The sequence below is a fragment of the Callithrix jacchus genome, chromosome 2, assembly GCF_049354715.1.
Source record: "Callithrix jacchus isolate 240 chromosome 2, calJac240_pri, whole genome shotgun sequence".
Lineage (NCBI taxonomy): Eukaryota > Metazoa > Chordata > Mammalia > Primates > Cebidae > Callithrix > Callithrix jacchus.
In genome coordinates this window covers 119,725,664-119,747,944 of record NC_133503.1, presented here as the reverse complement: position 1 = coordinate 119,747,944, position 22,281 = coordinate 119,725,664, and the positions used below count along the sequence as shown (strand labels likewise).

The 22,281-nt window shown below is 36.3% G+C and overlaps 1 protein-coding gene and 1 pseudogene across 9 annotated transcripts in view; one reads left to right on the top strand and one right to left on the bottom strand.

Moving 5' to 3' along the window:
• Positions 1–22,281, top strand: part of ADGRV1 (adhesion G protein-coupled receptor V1) — a 602,786-nt gene that overhangs the window by 442,422 nt on the left and 138,083 nt on the right. The window lies entirely within an intron of this gene.
• On the bottom strand, positions 4,580–5,196 carry LOC118151472 (lysosomal enzyme trafficking factor-like; annotated as a pseudogene).

The window sequence follows — 22,281 nt, the reverse complement described above, 5'->3', positions numbered from 1 at the left end:
AGAGCTGAACAGCATGATGCCAGGAAATGAAATATGAAATATTTCATTTGAGCAGGACATGAAACAATGCCTTTCAAAAAAACAAGCCAGTCAAAGATCATTTCACTGCTTTGTTACTTTGTAAATATTAATTAAGCCTCCATTCTAAAATCCTGCCTTTCAATTACAAAATAATATTTTTCTTCTATCTCAGTACAGTTCCCTTTCTCTACATTCCAACATAGGTCCTGAAAAGTGAACAATTTCAAGATTAAACCTCTATTCTTGATATTGAGGATCAGTGGGAAATAAGTACACACTATTAAATAGACATGACTTTGGATTGGTACCTCCTTGGATTTCATTTATGGAGGGAAAGTGGAAGTTCTTGGGGAGGCTTCATGGTACTTTGAACATGAGCATTCTTGAACTCATAGGCAACAGAACCATTTGTGCTGTGAGTGGATTTTGGAGGAGTGTCAAAAAGACCTGGCAGGTAACAAAAGATGTTAACACTGAAGGCCTCAGTTAAAATGTGTAAGATATAAGTAAGAATTAATGTCTTCATAAAGATAAGTTAACCTCAACTTTTGTACGGTGGTGAGAACAGGACCAGAGACTCACAGTTCCAGAAACCAGTCCTTGCTCTGCCATTAAGAACTCTCTGTCTAGGTTGGGTGCAGTGACTCATGCCTGTAATCCCTGCACTTTGGGAAGCTGAGACAGGTGGATCACTTGAGGCCAGGAGTTTGAGACAAGCCTGGCCAACATGGAAAAACTCCATCTCTACCAAAAATAGAAAAATTAGCCAGGTATGGTGGTGCATGCTTGTAATCCCAGCTACGCGGGAGGCTGAGGCAGGAGAATTGCTTGAATCTGGGAGGCAGAGGTTGCAGTGAACCAATATTTTGCCACTGCACTCTAGCCTGGGCAACAAAGTGGGACATAGTCTCCAAAAACAAAAAACTCTAACTAGAGGAAAGGAGCAATCTCTCTCTCAGTTCTTCATCTTCTAATCTATACAACAAATAATGGACTAAAAAATGTTTGCTCACCTCTTTGATAATCAAACAGATGAAGTTCCTAGATCCCTAGTTTTACAGGTTGAAAACTTGTAGATTAAATCCCTCAAACTCTTTACAATGCCTACACTGGTGATTTTTGTTAATTTGCAGTGCTAAGAAGTTGACATACGGTCAGTGTATTTTTTTGTTTAGCAAGATGGCAAGGCCAGCCCAGAACATTGAAAGATATGAAAACAGCATGAGAAGGAAAGTCAAGAAGGCTACTGGGCTAGTTAGGGCAGGCACTCTGGAAAAAGGGCAGTCACTGAGGAGATGGCTTTGTCTGTGCTGAAGGCAAACTGGAATGAACTGACAATTTTGCTTGCAGGAGAGGGTGATGAAGAGTTTAGTTTTTACTCTCCTGCTTTAGTGTACTATGCTTTATATGTTGGTCCAGAATATCTAATCAGGATCTCATTAAGGGAAAGCTTAGCATTGTTTGAGTTCTCTTTCCCACAGCAGAGCTAAAAGTAAACAGCAGCCAAAGATAAACAAGGAGCATTGCTTTTTCCTGTGTTGTACAATAGTAAGTCCAATGTATTGACAATTATTGTTGGTAGTATAAATACTGAATCTGAGATGAACTTTGCAAAGAGCCTGCTGGTTTCTAAGCTTTACCAAGCCAGCAGACTTTCTTTTGTTGCTAAGAGAATTATTTTCCAGATCAGGATTTCTTAAATAGCAGGCTTTGTATGCTGGAAGACACAAGTGACCCACTTGCTACTCAGGTCCAGCTTTTTTTAAAATAAAAAATACTTCAAATCAGTGAATGGCTGAACTTCAACTTTTCTCTGCTGTTATTTCTTATAAAAGAAGTAGAGAAGATAGACTTATGAGTAAAGAATGGAGCTTCTGCTTCCAAGTCCTCCTTTGAGGTCATCTGAGTCATGGTTTAGGAAAGAATTCCTACCAAAATCCCTGAAACAATGAACCAATTCCACTATTCCCTCTTCTCCCTCATATCCAGCTCTCCCCATAAGCCCAGAGGGAGGACCTGACCCCATAGAAGCAAAGGTGCCCTGGATTATAGACCTGGTTTGTGAAAGAAAATAGTATTTACCCAGATCCACTTCACAGTTCTTTCTTGACTGACTGCTTATTTATTTCTGGCTATATTTACAAAAGACTTTAGGCTGGCTTTGATAGACCAACTTTAAAGTTGGTCTTGGTATCTTTTCATTTTTCTCTTTTTTTGTCTGGCCTACTCCATACCCTGCCCCTAAACATATTTTCTTAGTATTTATGGCCATTTACTCATGACCACTTATATAATATACGAGATCTATCCTACTCATCCTGGCACATGGCAACTGTCTTGCCCTGGCAGATGTCTTGCCTTGCTCCAGTTTTAAGACAGCTCTACTATCAAGGACCAGCCTCTTTAAACACTACCTATTCCAGGCAGATTTATCATGACACTCAACATGTCTGAGCCAAAGTCCAAGTGAAAACACTAGATTTTTTTTTAATAGAGTCTTGCTTTGTTCTGTTACTGAGGCTGGAGTGCAATAGTGCAATCATGGCTCACTGCAGCCTTGAACTCCTGAGATCAGGGAATCTTCCCTTTGCAAGAGGCTAGGACTACAGGTACACATCATCACTTGGCTAAGTATTTTTAAATTTTTATTTTATGGTGGAGACAGGTTTTTCTATGTTGACCAGGCTAGTCTTGAACTCCTAGGTTAAGTGGTCCTTCCGTTGGACTTCCCAAAGTGATGAGATTACAAAGTGATGAGAGCCACCACACCTGGCCAAAAGCATTAAAACTTTTTTCTTTAGGGTTTTTACAAAGAGATTTACATAAAATTTCACCCCACATTCTACTTCTTCACATTGTGTATGTTGGTCTATATTCTTTCCATCTATCTTTTTATATTCTTCATGAACTACATAGAAAATAATTTATGCAAATGTACCTATCCTTCAGCAGTTTGCCTGTTTAATCAATATAATGTTTAAGAGGTGATTCCAAATGATATGCATACCTTTAGTTGACTTACTTAAACTATTACATTTTATACCAAGGTATGAATATGATACAATTTATTTCTCTATTATCTATTAATTTATTAGTTATTAATAGATAGAAATGTAGACTTTCCTGAATTTTTCATTGTTTTAAACAGTAGTTCAATGAACACATTTCAAGATATATATGTGCAAAGTTTCTCTGTAACATGTAACTAGAAATAAAATGGCTTGACCTCATGTAGAGATATCTTAAATATTAGTAGATATTGACAAATTACTCTAAAAAATGGCTGCAATAATTTATACATAACCAGCCATGTTGAAGCATATCCCCACAGCTTCGCCAACACATGGTATCTTACTCTTTTCAAATAGTTGTCCAACGATTTTTTTCTAATGGGTTTTTATTTTTGCTTATTGATTTGTAGAAATTTATTTTATAAATATAATCATTTGTCAATTAAATATGTTGCAAATATCTCTTCTAGTTTTTGTTGTCTTTTAAATTCTGTATATCAAGTGAAGTATTCAAGTTTGATACAGTTGTATTAACCAGTATTTTCCTTAACTCTTGATTTCAAAAATCACCTACAGTATTTCAATGTCATACTCTCTTATGGTGTTTTCTAAAACAAAGTTTTTTTTTATGCTTAGATATTTTATTTATCTGGAATGTATTTTTGTAAATGACTTCAAGGAGGGATCTACTTTTTAAAAATAATAACCAATTGTCTCAAGAGTATTTATTAAGTTATATCTTTCCCCATTTACTTGGTCATATACTAAAATTACCATTCACATGTGGGTAGGCTCTCTCTTCTGTTCCATTTGCTTATCCCTGCATCAACACCATACTCTTTTAACTGCTGTATGATATTTCTCCTTTAATCTGCTAATGATGAGATTATATTAATAGATACCAAATATTAAAGTCTTTGAAATGCTTAGATAAACCCTTTTAGTCCACTCTTGGATTCAAATTATTAATATTTAATTCAGGTTTTTGAATGTACATTCTAAGCAAGGCAGGTTTATAATTATTCTTTCTCATATGCTTTTGGTTTCTTGGTGTCTAAATTATAATATAAAAATGAAGTGGTGAGATACGGTACAATTTGTTTAAGATGGGGTTCTTTGTGCATAAAGATTTGTTTAACTTTTGCTCGTAAAACTTGATTGATTTTGGAGGTGTAGGGTAAATTTTGACTCTGTTTTCTTCAATAATTTTTGGTCTAGCTATGTTTTCTGTTTAATTGAGTCACTTTTGAGAGTTCTTTTTATTTTTATTTTTGTTTCATATAAAATTTAAATTTTATGATTGTGTCTGGACCTTCTTACACTTAACACAATGGAAATGTTCATATTCATTTTTTCCCCAAAGTAAAAATTTCTGAATCATCACTATGTTGCACAGTAGAATAGAAATTCAGGTACTTAGTCAAGTTAAGAATGCAAATAACAGACAAGATTAACTTCCAAAACCTGAAGTAATTAACATGATATTGTATTACTCTATCTTAAGCTTTACCTAAAAATTCATTATTCAGATAAAGATAGTCCCCTAATCACGTGTTTTGGAAAAGCCTCTGCCCCACCACAACTTCCTGAGATCTGAGAAGAAACTGCAGTCTTGTGATCAGATTCCATATAGTACTGGCAATTTTGTAATCCTAAGGAAAAAACGATGACTGAATGTACATGTCAACCAGTTGTAGTCTGCTGATCTGATTAGAAGCTTGACAAATGCCTGGCGGTGATTGCAAATAACCGCCAGGCATGCAGCTCAGTGTTTTGGAATCAGTGCTCTTATGCAAGAATAAAGGAACAAAAACATCTGTAAGTAAGATATCAGAAAAATAATTGTCTACAACCAAAAAGGCAAAAGAGTAATCGAGCTTTCAAGGAGTGTGTCCATGTGGTTCCTTTACAGGGCTCCTCAGGGTGCTGTTGAATGTGTTCCAAGACCATCTTGTTATAAGTTTCATTGATTTTGAAAACATAGTAAAATGCTGCTGCACTTGCTAACAGATACAATCCCACTGCAATTCATCTCATCTGCTGACAGAAATTCGGCATTCTCCATGCTCTGTGCAATGGTCCCGAAAACTTTCCTGTTCCTATGGCCACGGTTAAAGAGCTCTGAATAAGCTAGTGGCTTTGGCATTTCAGAGAAAGCCACCATAAAGTAAATCTCCTAGGTCCCCAGGCTTAGAGAAAGGTGAGCGCCGCCAGTCTGGAGCACCAACTACTAGTGATTTAAGAACCTGTGAATGTGGTGGGTCACGCGTGGCCCCTAGCCCTTGAGAGTTCTTTTTAGAAATTGTTTATTAAGTACTATTATAAAGTAATAATAGTTTATTAAGTATTCAAATATATGGGGAGTCATATTATTTTCTTATATCTAAGGTTAAGTCCCATTGTTTTTGTGCCTTCTTTCTTCTCATGATCAATAATGCCAAAAATTCTATCTTTTCAAATAATTAGCCCTTTAAACAATTATATTTCATTTATGTGACCAATAAATTTTATTAGTTGTGATATGACAGACTCTAATTAATTGGGTTACTTTTTTACAAAAGTAAAAAATAATAGAATCTAGATACCTGCTCTTTAGGATTTTATGAGGCAGAGATAAGTTTTTTAAAAAGAAAAATAATTATATGATATGTTAAGGAGATAATAAATGCTATGAAAAAAATGAAGCAGAGTGAGGAGAATCAGAAGTGCTGCATGGTGGGAGCAGCATGTGAGCTGCAGTTTTAAAGAATGTGGGGAGATATATTATTGAGAAGATAAGATTTCAGCAAAGATTTAAAGGGGGCAGGAAAGTTAGCCATGTGAGCATCCCAGAAGTAATATTCCTGGTGGAGGAAACAGCCAGTGCAAAGGCCCTAAGGCAGGAGCATGCTGGGCATGTCTGGGGATTGCAAAGAGGCCAGTGTGGCTGCAGTAGAGTGAATGAGTGGGAGAAGAGAGAAGTCAGAATAGGTAAGCATAATGACCCTGAGTTTAAGAAGGCTGTGAGAGGAACGACATATCTGATTTAAAGTTTTAAATATAAATGGAAGTCAAGTAGAAAAGTTATGATGCTATTGCAATGTAAAGGCAAAAGATGACAGTCACTTGGATTAAGGTGGTAACAACAGACATGTAGTGATGAATTAGAGTCATCTATCTCTGCTGCCTTCATTTGTCTTTATTTTACCCATGTCGGCTTCTATCATTAATATTATCTTCTTTCTACTTTCTACAGTTGAGACATTAACCACTTTTTCTTGTCTGTTTTGTTCCAGTAATTATAATTATATATATTTTACTAAGTCTCTTAATTATATAATTTATTCTTTCTTTGCCTTACTAAGTTTTTGTTTTTCTCAACTTAATCTGTCAGTTTCTGAAAGAAACAAAATCTCCCATTATGGTTTTGGATTTGTAAGTGTTACTTTATATTACTGTTTGAATTATATATTTTGAGGCCGTTTTCTTAGATGCATATAGATCCACATAGTTGTATCTTCTGGGGAAATTGTTTTTGACTTTTTTTTTTTAACATCTATGAGTGTTTTAAAGCCTTACTTTGTACATGATTTCCTATTGGTATTACTACCCCAGCTTTCTGTTCTGCTGTAGCATTTCCTGGCCATTTACTTTAAACTTTAAGGGTCATTCATTATTTTAGGTAAATTTGATATGGCACAGATCTGGATTTGTTTACATTAAATCTAGAGCCCTGTTAGTGGGATTTATACATTTACAGTTATTTTGATTGCTAATAAACATTGAGTTATTTCTACTAACTCACTTTGTGTTTTCTATGCACTGAGCTTTTTGTTAGCTTCTTTTTTTGCTTTCCTTCCATTGATGTGATTAAACACTCCACTTTTTTGTTTACAAATTTGTATGGTTTTTAAAATATATATACTTAAAAATATTTTAAGTTAATAATGTCTGTATCTTCTTCTTGGATGATACAAGGACTTTTATTTCCTTCTGTGGTTTATAATTTTTTAAATTATAAGTGTGACTAGAGAAGAGTTTTCTATAGGAATTCCTTGTGCCCTTTGATGGGGGTCCTATGTAATTTAAAGGTTCCAGAGCAGTTTTGTCTTAACTTTTCAGCTTCATGTTCCTGATCTATGTGAATAGTGTGAATTTGGATGCCATCTCTACATGGGTCAAGGTTTGGAGTTCAGGTTTCTGACTGGTAACTCTTCACCATTCTCCCCAGGCAGTGAGCAAACGTTTTTCTGATTCCCTGTTCATGCTTTTGGCAGCCATTCATGGCTCCTAGGTGTCTGCATGTAATTCAGTTCCAGCGATGTGCAAACAGGGCCCAGACAGCTCCTTACAGGTATTAAACCCTGTCCTCCCCAGTTCTGATTGCTCTGTGAATTGCAGGACTTCAGTCCTATTAACCAGTGTGACATTTTGTTGTGGCTTTATCTTTGGCACATGACGATTTATGATTCCAAATTTTGAGTTAGATGATAAATTCCCGATTGTATTATTCTTTATTTTTTAAGCAATTTATTTATTTAAGGCTGAGGTGGGAGATTCTTACACATTGGTACTGTCAACCCTATCGATTCAAAATCCATCTTTCACATTTTTACATTTAACAGATATTCAAATCTTAATGATATTTTTTCATATTCTGAGTACTGTATTATTCAGAGACATTGTTCATTTTACATTTCTGTTTCTCTTATTTAAAAGTCACCAAATATTTTGATTTCCTAATGTAGGAGAAATAAAGCATGCAGAAATTCCTGACCAACTACAGTTTCGAGATAACCTGACTTTATCAATAGATACCACATTTTTTAAAATTTAAAGTTAGTATTTGGTGTGATTGTTTTCTGTCCTCCAAATCTTCCAAAATATAGCTAGAAGACCAAATCTAGTATAGGCTGGGAAGTTACCTAAGCGTTTTGCTGAGGCTTGTGAAAACCAGCCAAGGTCAGCCTAAGGACAAACACATTACATTTCAATCTAATAAGGTCTGGTGTACAAAATTAAGCAGATTAAAAATCTACATAACACAAAACTCATGGAAAAATCTGCCTCATTGGTTAGACTGAACAAAGTTTCCTGAACATTTGAAGAGAGATTCAAGAAGGGTAATGTGTCATGATAGATTATTAACATTCATTATTCTAGTTATTTTAGAAAAGTATGTGTTCTTAGAAGTTTTATCTATCAAGTACTACATCCCCCTAAGGTCATCCTTCCATATAAAAGTATTGAGAGCTTGGCATAATTCCTCATCACAAGAAAAGCAGGGAGTACAGTGTCCTTACCAGTATCTCTGTGGAAACTTGTGTTTTGGATTTCTGCTTTCCCTGTATTCTCCCTCTCCACTCTGATTCTAGCTTCTTGCAGGTGTTTTCTTCTCTTTCTCTCTTATCCACAGAGACATGAAACACAGACTCCTTTTGCTTTTTTGCATCCTGCCAAATTCTAAAAGTGTAAGTCAGAGTGGCAAGCAGACTAAACAGCATAATGGGTGTTTTGGTGGACATCCTTTCTTCCCCTCTGTTATGTTGCCAAGGCTGGAGTGCAGTGGCATGATCATAGCTCACTGCAGCCTCAAACGGCCAGGTTCAAGTGGTCCTCCCACCTCGGCCTTCCCAGTAGGTAGGACTACAGGCACGCTAATTTTGTTATTTTTTTGTAGAGGCAGGGTCTCACTATGTTGACCAGGCTATTCTCCAACTCCTGGCCTCAAGAAATCCTCCCACCTTGGCCTCCCAAAGCACTGGGATCTCAGATGTAAGCCACTGTGTCCAGACTAACATCCTTAATTTTAAAGCTTTCCCTGTCATCTGTAATATAGGGACTTTTGCAATGGCTCTGTTTCTCCTTCCAGCCCTATCCTTCCATCATCCAGCCTGCCACCGTATGTTCTATGCCATCCACCCTTTTTTATGTCCTTAATTCTCACTGCCTCCCTCTTGAGCTGTTTCTGGAAAGAAACCAAATTTTCCTCACTTTCTGTTGAAGAGCAAATCCATCTTCTCTTGGTGTCACCTTGTCTTTGTATTGAGGCCCATGCACTTACTTCCCAATGGCCAATTAAGGAGTTTTGCTAAACAAATTATTTCCCCGAGAAGAATTCTGTTTATAAGATTTTAAAATAATATTTTTCTCTTCCCCAATATATATTTTAGAATGATTTTACTACTTTTTGCTTAACCTCAATTTTCTGAAATGCTTTGATATTACTAACTTAGGTTTTATTAGATAGTGAAAATTTCAAGAATATAATTGTGAATGGTAAATTATTATTTTATATTTATATTATTTACTAGGTTAATTTAGTTAGAGCAAAATAAATCTAAAAATATCTTGAATTGAGAAGCCAATTCAAGACTATTATAGGTGAAATCATGTATCTACCTGCCTAGTTTCAAATCTTCCTCCATCACTTATTAGCTGGTGTGACCTTAGACAAGTTATTTAACCTCTCTGTTCTTTGGTTTCCTCATCTGTGGCATCAAATAATAATAATAACAATAATAATTTCTACCTCATATGGATATTGTAAGTAATATTGTAAGTTTATCACTTAAACCCAGAAGTTGGAGTCTGCAGTGACCTATGATCATGCAACTGCACTTAAACGTGGATGACAGAACAAGACCCTGCCTCAAAAAAAAAATTGTTTTTAAAGAGGACTATGTTAAAATAGTGATCACCTAGAAGGTTCACTATATATATATATATCTTACAACTATGCCTAGCACCTAGTAGGCACTGTATACATGTGCCAGCTAAGGTTCACTTACTTACACTACACACAAAATCTCAAGAATTAAAATTCAAGATAAAGGAAGCTGACAGATGAGGGTTTTAAATTAAGTGTTGTAGATATCTGATGTTAAAAATATACTTAATGAAATCATTATGTTTAAATGTATTCAAATACACACTAAATGAATTCACAATATACTTCACATAAGAAGGTAAGGCATGTATCCTTAAACGACTCTTAGTATTTTTTTCTCACTCGTTAGAAAATCTGATAAAAGTAACTTACTGATTTCAAGAGCTATGTTAATGCTGGGTACAGTGGCTCACACCTGTAATTCTAACAGTTTGGAAGGTTAAGGCAGGAGGATTCCTTGAGGCCCGAAGTTCTAGACTACCCTGGGCACCAAAGCAACAGCCTGTCTCTACAAAAAATAAAAAACTTAGCCAGGTGTGCTGGTGAGCACCTATAGTCCTAGTTGCTAGAGAGGTGAGGCAGGATCACTTGAGCCCAGGAATTGGAGTTGAAGTAATCTATGATCATACAACTGCACTCAAACATAGATGACAGAGCAAAACTCTCTCTCTCTCTCTCTCTCTCTCTCTCTCTCTCTCTCTCTCTATATATATATATATATATATATATATATATATATATATATTTAATTGTTTTTAAAAGGAACTATGTTAAAATAGGGATTATTCATGGATTCACAATGCCCATGAAGCTCATTCTTACACCTCAGATTAAAAATCCCTTGCTTAAGAGTTTCTGGCAGGAAATGAAATGCAAGAAAATAAAAATAAAATATTTTTAAATGTACAGATTACACAACTTAGATGACCTTTTTGTTGTCAGGGACTCTGATGGATCTGAAATGCTACCCTTATTGCTAGCTAACAAGTTAGCCTGGACTGACAGATAGGAACTTTCTGGCTCAGGGACAAAGCAATTTTATCATTCGTGGCACCGCATGCAGCACAGCTCCATGTTCGCATCAGTTCTCCGTTCCCCAGAGACCCAGGCAGGCATCACAAAGGTGGATGCTATGCACACAGTGGATTTGCATCACAGCTAAAGATATCCAAGTTTAGGAAAGCCCAATCTTTTATAACAGCTACAAGCACACATGCCTGATCTTTGCAGTAGAAGGATACATCTTTTTACTAGACAATAAGCAAATCTACTGTCTGCTTTAGGAGAAAGCAACTGTCTCTATCCTCCAAAGTAGATCATATATTCCTAAAAAAAATTTGTCAAGAATGAAAGCCATCAGTGCCTCTGCCTCCAAGCCATCCAGAAACAAAGAAACCTTTAAAGAATTGCCTCCCAATGTTTGTCCTATCAAGTCTGGAAGGGAAAATATTGTCATATATTATTTTGGGGGAGAAGGGATAAAGTTAGTTATATGGATGGATGTATAGATAACTAATAATCTCTTCACTGTAATCAAAGGAATGAGAAAAGAACAAGATATATGTAATATTTGCCTTCAGGGAGCTAACAGTCTGGTGATAGTGACAGGCTTTAAACAGATAAGCCATAAAATGATTAATTGCAATTTAGGTAAGTTTCACCAGAAGAAATGAAGCAGATTCATGAAATTATATATTGAGGAACTTCATCTAGTTTATGATACCCAAGAAAGTGTCCCTGAGGAAGTAAAATTTGAAAACAAAGCCTAACGGACAGAGTAAGGTTGAGCATCTCTAATCTAAAAACTGAAACACTCCAAAATCCAAGACTTTTTGAGTGTCAACATGACATCACAAGTGTAAACTTTCACACTTGACCTCATGTGACAGGCCACAGTCAAAATGCAGTCAAACTTTGTTTCATGTACAAAAGTATTAAAATTGCTGTACAAAAGTAACTTTAGGCTATGTATGTAAGGTATACATGAAACATAAATGAATTCTGTGTTTCGACTTAGGTTCTATCCCTAAGATATCTCATTATGTATATGCAGATATTCCAAAATCTGAAAAAAATCCAAAATCTAAAACAGTTTTGGTCCCAAGCATTTCAGATACTTTACCTCTGGTGGTAATTATCAGGTGAAGAGTAGGGAATACAATATTCTGGGTAGAAGGAAGACCCTATTGAATGAAGGAACCCTGTATTATTAGAGAAACTACAAGAAAGCCAGGATTACTAAAGCAGTGTAAGATAGCAGGAGCCAGATTGGATTCTGAACTTGATTCTGATGGCAATGCAAAGGCAGTGGAAGGTTAAGAAAGAGAATTACCTCATTATATTAGCATTTTAGAATGGCCCTCCATTGTTGTATGAAGGATTGGTTGTAGGGGAAAGGGTGAATGAAGACATTGGAATTGAGAGCTTATTGTTATAAGCCCAGCAAGAGGTGATAGTAAACTGGCTGCAGACAATGACAGTATAGATGAAGAGAAATGAATAGATTAAAAAAATATTTTTATAAAGCGTAGTTGACGGACCTGGGTGATTGATTTGATCTAGAGGGAGAAAAAGAAAGTTGTGGATGGTTCTCAGATTTCTGGCATGGGCAACAGTGCAGGCAGAGTGCCTAGAAAGAATTAACTAGCCTCTTGGGGATTTATCTCATAAATTCACTTCTATTTCAGTGACAGCAAGCAACTTAGATATATACACACAGGGAACCTGATTCTCTCCAGACCCCTAAGAACTAACTTTGGTACAGATAAAAGATGCGCTCTAGGGAATTGAGATGTCACACTCACCTCAATATACAGGTAGTTTTTACTTGAATTCGTAGAAGAAAGAATACCTTTGTGCTATCAGTTGGTCAAAAATTGCACCTCAAATTTTGCCAATATGATCCCTTTAAAGCTGTATAATTTACACCGGGTGTGATGCCATCATTAGTGCTCCCTCTGTTGATTCTAATGAGGCATATGTCCTTTTCTCATGCTGAAAAAAGTATGCTCTTACTACCCACAGATATTCTGAATATGTAGTTGATATTTAACCACATCAAATATTGAACCTGGTGCTTCCAATATGTAAGTAATTCCTTAGGATTAAGAAACTACTAAAAGCATTTTCTTGGAGTATTTAAAATGCAGTTGACAAAAATCCAACTCAAGCTAGCATAAGAAAATGTGTAGCTCAAATAAGTAAACACTTTCAGATCAGGGTAAGACGGGCAGCTGTAGATACCCAAGATGTCATCACGCTGCTGTCTTGCTCCATGACTCCCTTCTGGAGTCCCTTGTTACCTTTGTTATTGGGCAGACTTTCTTCCTGAAGTACAAAAGGAAGTCACTGGTAGCTCTAGGCCTACACAGTCCGTCTGATTTCCAATGGAAAAGTGTCTTGCTTTCTGACCATGAAAATTAGGACAACTGTTTGAGTCATGTATTCACCTCTGAACCAAAGTTGTGTCACCTGCTTGCCTTGGCCAGTCCAACTGGAATCATATTTGGTTCTGGTTCTAATCTGATCTCCCCAAGAAGAGGGTATTTTATCCCAGAACACTGGGAAGTAAAGATGGATGAGCATGCAAACTGACAAACAAATAATAAATATCCACTGCAGACAAGTACATTGGGAAAGAGCTGAAACATCACAGAATCACTTCAATACAGGCCAGTGTAGAATTGCAGATGTGGAAGGTTAAGACAAGGTACATTGATATAAAATGAATAAAAGGTAATTCCGCAGTAATACTTATGAAAAGATGGAAAGACTGTAGTATGTTGCCTGTGAATCAGTAGGTGTCAAAGTTTTGAAAACAAAGAGGTACAAGGATGAATAAAACCCATGTCTAGAATATTGGAATGATGGTTTAATTTTGCTATTTTACTACTCTTAAATTAGATCCTTGTATTTGAGGTGGAACTCCTAAGCTAAAGAAAAAAACTGAAAACAATTGGAAAGATCCAGAAGAACTCTATGAAGATGAGTAATGGATAGAAATTAAATTTAAAAATCAATAAATATGTATGTAGTGTTTTGTCTATGCAAAATAAAGCCCTTTGAGGAGGATAAAATATATTAAATTATGACAGTAGTAAAAGAGAAACATAATGCTTTTACATATATGATTTCAATTCAGGAAAAAAGTAGCTATTTTTCTCTGCATTCATGCTCAAAATAAAGCAGAATAAAAGAAGTTCAAGCAGGTGTGCAAAATATTTATATTAGAGAGAAATATTTTTTAACTTGGAGTTAATAACTCTTTGAATGAATTTCAAGCCTTCTCTGCGATCTTTTAAAATAGAGTTCCTTCTCATACATTTGGACCTTGGGGCGCTGTGCTGCTTGAGTGACCAGTTAGATGACTATATGCTTCATGAGGCCAGGAATCCTGTGTTATTTGCACATTTGCATAAGATGGGCTGGATCATAATGGTCTCTAAAATATTTGCTTAGTATGTGTCAATGTTAATTTGTATTTCACTTAGTTGTTAATTATCTATATAGGAAATCTGTTTTATGGATCTGCTTAACGAGTATTACATTTATACTGGTGCTGTCATCATACATACATGGCATTATACATAGACTGACAACTTTCTAGCTGCTGTGTTTTCAGTGAATAGAAGCTAGATGTGCTAGCAATCTAAGAAAAGATGATGACAACAAGATACTGATATAATTTCTAGTTATTGAAAATTTTGGATCATCTGATCCATTGTCTCCATCTATTATCATCAACTAAGCATTCATTTTAGGAGTAATTATGAAAGATGAGGTTTCTTAATATTGTAAGTTACACTGAATACAAAGCATATGGTCATAGCACTGTTATGAATAGACTCAATATTGCATCCAGGTCATCATGGAATTGAGCAATGGAGTTTAGGTTCAGTAAAGAAGCTTAAGGGCCATCTTTTACTCAATCTTCTCTTCTTTAGTTATCTCATTATTTAGGTGATAAAGTGATTGAGACCTAATTACGTTAAGAGACTTGCCCAATTACACTGTTAGTGAGAGTGTAAATTAGTTCAACCATTATGGAAGACAGTGTGGTGATTCCTCAAGGATCTAGAACCAGAGATACTATTTGACTCAGCAATCCCGTTACTGGGTATATACTCAAAGGATTATAAATCATTCTACTATAAAGACATATGCATACATATGTTTATTGCAGCACTATTCACAGTAGCAAAGACTTGGAACCAATCCAAATGCCCATCAATGATAGACTGGATAAAGAAAATGCAGCACGGGGTCCAAAGTGGCTCCCACCAGAGGTCATGGCGCTCGCGAAGGCGAGGTCATCAGTTCAAGGCTAACCTGAGCAACCTCATAAGCTCAAACTGATTGGCAAAAAAAAAAAAAAAGAAAGAAAATGCAGCACATATATACCATGGAATACTATGCAGCCATAAAAAGTAATGAGATCATGTCCTTTGCAGGGACATGGATGAAGCTGGAAACCATCATTCTCAGCAAACTAACACAGGAACGAAAACCAAACACCACATATTCTCACTCTTAAGTGGGAGTTGAACAATGAGAACCCATGGACACAGGGAGGGGAACATCACACACTGGGGCCTATCAAGGGGTGGAGTGCTAGGGGAGGGATAGCATTAGGAGAAATACCTAATGTAGATGATGGGTTGATGAGTGCAGCAAACCACCATGGCACGTGTATACCTATGTAACAAACCTGCATGTTCTGTACATATATCCCAGAACTTAAAGTATAATTTTAAAAGAGAGAGAGAGAGAGAGACTTGTTCAATTTGAAATAACCTTTTTATGGCAGAAACTGACATAAAACCTACCTGAAAGAATTTCCGTTTTCTGAAGCTAGGGGAGAGTTTTCAGAGGCGTATCTTAACATCAATATTAGTGTCAATTGGTCAGTATAAACTCTGCCTCATTCTGTCTCGAGAGTAAATTGGTTGACCATTTTCATGATGCTCTAGGAACAAACTCAACACAGACATTAAACACATGTGTAATATGTTCATTTTTCCTTATTTATGGAAAGTATTACAGTTGAGGATAACTTTAGGAGATGTGGCTAAAATTAGCTCTCCATTAGGAAGTATTTTTAAGGACGAAGAAATTTGGAAGTTATTTAACTGCTTTACGGATGTTTTGAGCTTGAGGCTCTTAGTCAGTTTGATTGATTTACTGTGATCTAATTACTCTAATCCATTCACCACTGACCAAGGAAGACACAGTCATTCCATTCAAATATCTCCTTAAGCTCTGCCTGCACTTCTCTGAACCAAGTAGCATGATGAAAAGATTATGCTTTGCTACAGAAAATTATTTTTATCTTAAATAATAAAAACAGAGTCATACCGGTGGGAGTCACCACGAATGATAAGGAATTATAATAAATATCACAGTACAGTTGATATATTTAAAACAACAGCTTTCTTACAGTCACCAAGTAAATTGTTTTATATCATTAGCAGCTGGGCGAGAGCTGTCCCTTGGACATAAGGAGACATGCCTGCCTCCTAGGATGTTCAAACAAATGTTATATTGCCTAAGCAATGTGTTCAGGGTTTTAGCCAATCACATTGCAGACAGTTATCTTTAAGTATTAAATCAGGATAATTTAATCTGAATTGAATTTCAGTATTAGAAAATACAGCAACCTTTTAAAAATAATGCCCTCCACATTAGCAAACAATCTCTCTCTTGTTTCCTTTGTGTAGTCATTAAATTATGAGTGTTAGGGTTTTAACAAACTTGTAGACCCGTAAATGGGAGGCACCCTAGAAAGCAGCCTCCATGACAGTTTCACATGTGATTCAGAGTGCTGAAAGGGTTTACTGTTTGGCTTCAACTCTTTATTGAGATCCTTAAAACTTGATTTCTGGGTATTTTTTTTCCTTCCCAAGAGAACAAACAAGCTATAGTTCGAGCCAGTAGTAACTCCAAGCATTTTTATTAATGTTTGCTCAGCAACAGTCTGAGCTTTGTATGGTTGCTTTATCCCCAGTTCACTGTGTATCTGCAATTTCCTGTTCACCATCTGGGAAAGTCAGATGTAACTCTTATGAGAAGAGGCACCAAAGTTTCATCTCTACTTCATTATTTCAGATGTAATCAAAGGAGTAAATCTACAGTGTGTTCTTGGCTGTAATACGGTAGAGTTGTCCGTTGTCTGGATACAAATCCATTTGTGTTCATATTCTTCTAGAGGAATCTCTTTTCCAGATATAGTTATCTTAAATATTGTATCAATACTTAATACTTAAAAGTTTGTCAGGTTCAAGCTGATAAACCCTACTTTTAAAAAAACTAATATTCCTATATCTTGATGGTGATACTCTTTGAGGCTCTAGAGGTTCTTGTTACCATTTTTTAAGGAGACATTGCTCAGTGCCCTGCCCCAGCAGCCTTTTTGTTTGGAGAAGCAGTGTACACAGTGGTTAGAGCAGGGACTCGGGAGCCAGACCAACTGCTTGGGTTTGAAGTCTGGATCTGCCTCCTCCTAGAATTTAACCTTGAGAAGTTAAATAATCTCTCTGTGCCTCAGTTCCTCCATTTATAAAATGGGGATGATAATTCTAGTAATTATCTCTTAGGATTATTGTGATGATTAAATAAGTTATTCTAAGTGATTACTGAGAAGAGTGCTTGGCACTTAGTGGGCAATACTTAAAGGTTAGATATTTGTATAGCTGCTTATATCTCAACGCTTTGCATTTGCTGCCTCTTCTATCTAGAATGTTCTTTCAGACTTCATGTGGCGTGACACCTCCAAATGTCATTCCTCAAAGAGGCCTTTCCTGGTCATCTTATTCACTCTTCCTATTTGCTGCTTTATTTTTTTAAAGTCCAGATCACCATCTAATATTATATTTACATTTATTTTATATTTTGAACTCTTGTTTCTTCAAAAAGAAAGTAATCTTAGTGAGGTCTTTTGTATAGGACTGTATGCCTAGAGTCTAGAATAGTGTCTGGTATGTACGTAGTAGCTGCTCAACAAATATTTGGAGAATGAATGAAGAGATTATTATAGAAAGATGTCTATATTAGAATGCATTTCTGTAGATACGTTAATCCATCAGAACTCTATAGAGCACAAAATTAGAATTACTGCAAGATAAATTAGATTCTGGTTTACGCTGTGCTTGCAATGAATTGAACACTAAGCTCATATGAAACACTTAAGAGTGTCTATAGTGATTCACAACATAAGCCTGACCTTTTAGTTTGACTTCTCAAAGTCAATTATATTTTCAGTATAAATGAAGTAAAACATACACCTGAAGCAGAAAAAAATAGTGCAGGTTTAATTTAAGATAGTTCTCTACATACGAAAATGATAACACTTTCACTGGTAAAGAAAGAGTCACTTTTTAAAGTAATCACTTTAAAATCACTTGTGTGCATTTTTTTCAGTATTGCTATTAAAAGTACTTTCTTATTTTCAATTTTGAATCATTCAACAATGAATTGTTAGAGCTGTTGCTTTGCTTTACCACATACCACAGTGTAAAATAGCCAAAGGCTCAGCACTTTGGGAGGCCGAGGCGGGTGGATCACGAGGTCAAGAGATCGAGACCATCCAGGTCAACATGGGAAAACCCCGTCTCTACTAAAAATATAAAAAATTAGCTGGGCATGGTGGCGTGTGCCTGTAATCCTAGCTTCTCAGGAGGCTGAGGCAGGAGAATTTCCTGAACCCAGGAGGCGGAGGTTGCAGTGAGCCGAGATCACGCCATTGCACTCCAGCCTGGGTAACAAGAGCGAAAACTCCGTCACAAAAAAAAAAAAAAAAAAAAAAATAGCCAAAGGCTGTTTAATCTAAGCAGGTTAGGTAAAAATGGAGAATGTCAGAAAAATGGAAGACCTCCCAACCCACACCAGAATTGCACTTGCTTTGATACTGTTATTTAAATAATGTCAAACAAAAATAAATTGACTTTGCCTTTTGAAATTTTATTTAGATACACACTGACAGTACCTTAAAGATCAAAGAATAAATGTCTCTTCTTTCTTGAACCTTTATTAAGTACCAATATGCTTAGCGTTAAGTGGGATACAAAAACACATAAGCTAAAGTTCTGTTCTTGAAAAGCGTATACTCTGTTTAGATCTACAAGACAAAAAAACTGTAAGAAATCCATACACATTAGTAAATCATTAGTTTCTAAAGAAATTCAGATGTAGGATGATTGTTGTAGGTGATTGAAAACACAAGAAGAGAGTGATCCTTTAGACAAGCATTAAAGGATGAAAAGCATTTTGTTAGGCAATTTGGAAGGAAAAGAGAACATTCCATGCACAGAACACAGCTTGATCAAAGATAAAAATGGGCAAATTATAGCAGACATTCAAAAAGAAGAATTGGTACCAATCCTATTGACACTATTCCACAAGATAGAGAAAGAGGGAATCCTCCCTAAATTGTTCTATGAAGCCAGTATCACCCTTACACCAAAACCAGGAAAGGACATAACCAAAAAGAAAACTACAGACCAATATTCCTAGATGCAAAAATCCTTAACAAAATACTAGCTAACCAAATCCAGCAACATATCAAAAACATAGTCCACCATGATCAAGGGATTCAGGGATGGTTTAACACATGCGAGTCAATAAATGTGATATGCCACATAAGCAAAATTGAAAGGAAGAATCACACGATCATCCCAGTAGATACAGAAAAAAAATTGACAAAATCCAGCATTTCTTTATGATTAAAACTCTCAGCAAAATTGGCATACAAGGGATATGCCAGTATCCCTTGTGAAAAACCCACAGTCAACATAATATTGAATGGGGGGAAAGTTGAAAGCATTCCCTCTGAGAAATGGAACAAGACAAGGATGCCCACTCTCACCACTTCTCTTCAACATAGCACTGGAAGTCTTAGCTGGGGCAGTAAGGCAGGAGAAAGAAATAAAGGGCATTCAAATCAGCAAAGAGGAAGTCAAACTGTTACTATTTGCTGATGATGTGATTGTTTACCTAGGTAACCCTAAAGACTTCTCCAGAAAGTTTCTAGAACTGATAAAAGAATTCAGCAACATTTCTGGATACAAAATTAATGCACACAAATCAGTAGCTCTTCTATACACCAACAGCAACCAAGCTGAGAATCAAATCAAGAACTCAACACCTCTTATAATAGCTGCAAAATAATAATAATAATAATAAAATGCTTAGGAATATACCTGACCAAGGAGTGAAAGATCTCTACAAGAAAACTACAAAACACTGCTAAAAGAAATCATAGACAACACAAACAAATGGAAACACATCCATGTCCATGGATGGGTAGAATCAATATTGTGAAAATGACCATACTGTCAAAAACAATCTACAAATTTAGTGCAGTTCCCATCAAAATATCACCATCATTCTTCACAGAACTAGAAAAAACAATCCTAAAATTCATATGGAATAAAAAAAGAGCCCACATAGCCAAAGCAGGAGTAAGCAAAAAGAACAAATTTGGAGGGATCACATTGCCTGATTTCAAACTATGCTCTAAGGCCATAGTCACCAGAACAGCATGGAAGTGGTATAAAATAGGCACATAGACTAATGGAACAGAATAGAAAACCCAGAACTAAAGCCAAGTGCAGCCAACTAATCTACGACAAAGCAAACAAAAACAAAGTGGAGAAAAAACACCCTATTCAACAAGTGGTCCTGGGATAATTTTAGCAAGAAAAAAAAACTCATGCAAAAGTGGGCTAAGGACATGAATAGACAGTTCTCAAAAGAAGATATACAAATGGCCAACAAACACAAAAAAATGCTCAATATCACTAATGATCAGGGAAGTACAAACCACAGTGCAATAGCACCTTACTCCTGCAAGAATGGCCATAATCAAAAATGAAATAAATAATAGATATTGGCATGGATGTCGTGAACAGGGAACACTTCTATACTGCTGCTGGAAATGTAAACTGGTACAACCACTAAGAAAAACAGTGTGGTGACCATTGTAGAGTAAAATAGTACTGATCTGGGAGTTCAGAGATCTGAATTTGAGCTCTAGTTGCCATACCTAATAACTGGACAAATTTCTTAGCCAAGCAGTTCCCTTGTTGTTATAAAAAAAAAAGATAGCATCCTTTATTTATCCATAATTTTTCTCTTTACGTGTATGTATTAGGGTTCTCTAGAGGGACAGAACTAAGAGGATAGATGTATATATAAAGGGAGTTTATTAAGGAGTATTAACGCACACATTCACAGGATACAGTCCCAAAATAGGCTCTCTGCAAGCTGAGGTGCAAAGAAGCCAGTCCAAGTCCTAAAGCTGAAGAACTTGGAGTCTGATGTTCAAGTCCAGGAAGCATCCACGTGGGAGAAAGATGTAGGCTTGGAGGCTAAGCCAGTCTAATCTATGTTCTGCCTACTCTTATTCTGGCTGTGCTGGCAGCTGATCAGATTGTACCCACCCAGATGGAGGGTGGGCCTGCCTTTCCCAGTCCACTGACTCAAGTGTTAATCTTCTTTGGCAACACCCTGACAGACACACCCAGGAACAATACTTTGATCCTTTAATCCAATCAAGGTGATGCTCAATATTAACCATCACAATGTAACTGATATGTTAGGATTCATGAGGTCTAATCATAAAGTGATACTATTTGCCACTGATTGTTTCTTTATAATTTGTTCAATGGAAGAAACCTCTGCCACTGAGTAAAACCTTAGAAAACTTCTTAAACTTCTAATAAGTCTTTGGAAATAGAAAGCATTATGATTACTGTAAATCACACAGTCTTGACTCAATTATTTAAAAATCTAGTCCCATGGGATTGTCAAAGTTGCTAACTTGATTTGGTTACAACTACTATCCTTCCAACAGCAAGGACTTACTAAAGCATAAAGTTTAGGGAAGAGGGTGTGGTTAGCCTCTTTTTTGCTGCCTCTTTACACTTCTGCTAATTAATCTTTATTTCTGGCTCTCCTGGGTTGGAACATGGGGAGGAAAAATATGGAAGAAAGGCAGGAAAATACTGGCATCTTTATTTAATTGGTACTGTTATAAGTTGGCTGCCATCCTCTGGACAGTTGCTGATGATTTGCACAATCTCTAGCAACACAGTATCTTTCACTTAATCTCTCCTGAGGCCTAATGGCCATTCTAGAAGGTTCCATCAGACAAGAACTAGTATCATGTCATTCTAGTTCTCTCTTGTACAGTGTACCAGATACACCTGTGCAATACATTGACCCAATAAACTACTGAAGTACAAGTTTACCCAGCCTAACCACCTCATTTTCTAGCCTGCTGCTGGAGTGGCAAGCCAGCCTGTCTCTCGCATTGGAGATTTTCCAAACAGGGATCAAAACCAGAACTCTTCATCCCTTTCCCCCAACTCCAGGGGCACACAGTTACTTCTACATAGCGCAATTGTAGGTATCTTGTTCTTTTTCCTATACAAGTGCGTGCCAAAAAAATAAAGAAAACAAAACCTTTATTTTTCTAAACTTCACTTCTCTCTTTCTGTTTAATGCCCTTGACATGTAAGGATATCTAGCCTGTTCTCTGCCATGTAGTTTTCACAAGTTGCTCTGATGCTTTCTGTCTTCCAGCTTACTTCGATATCTGATGTC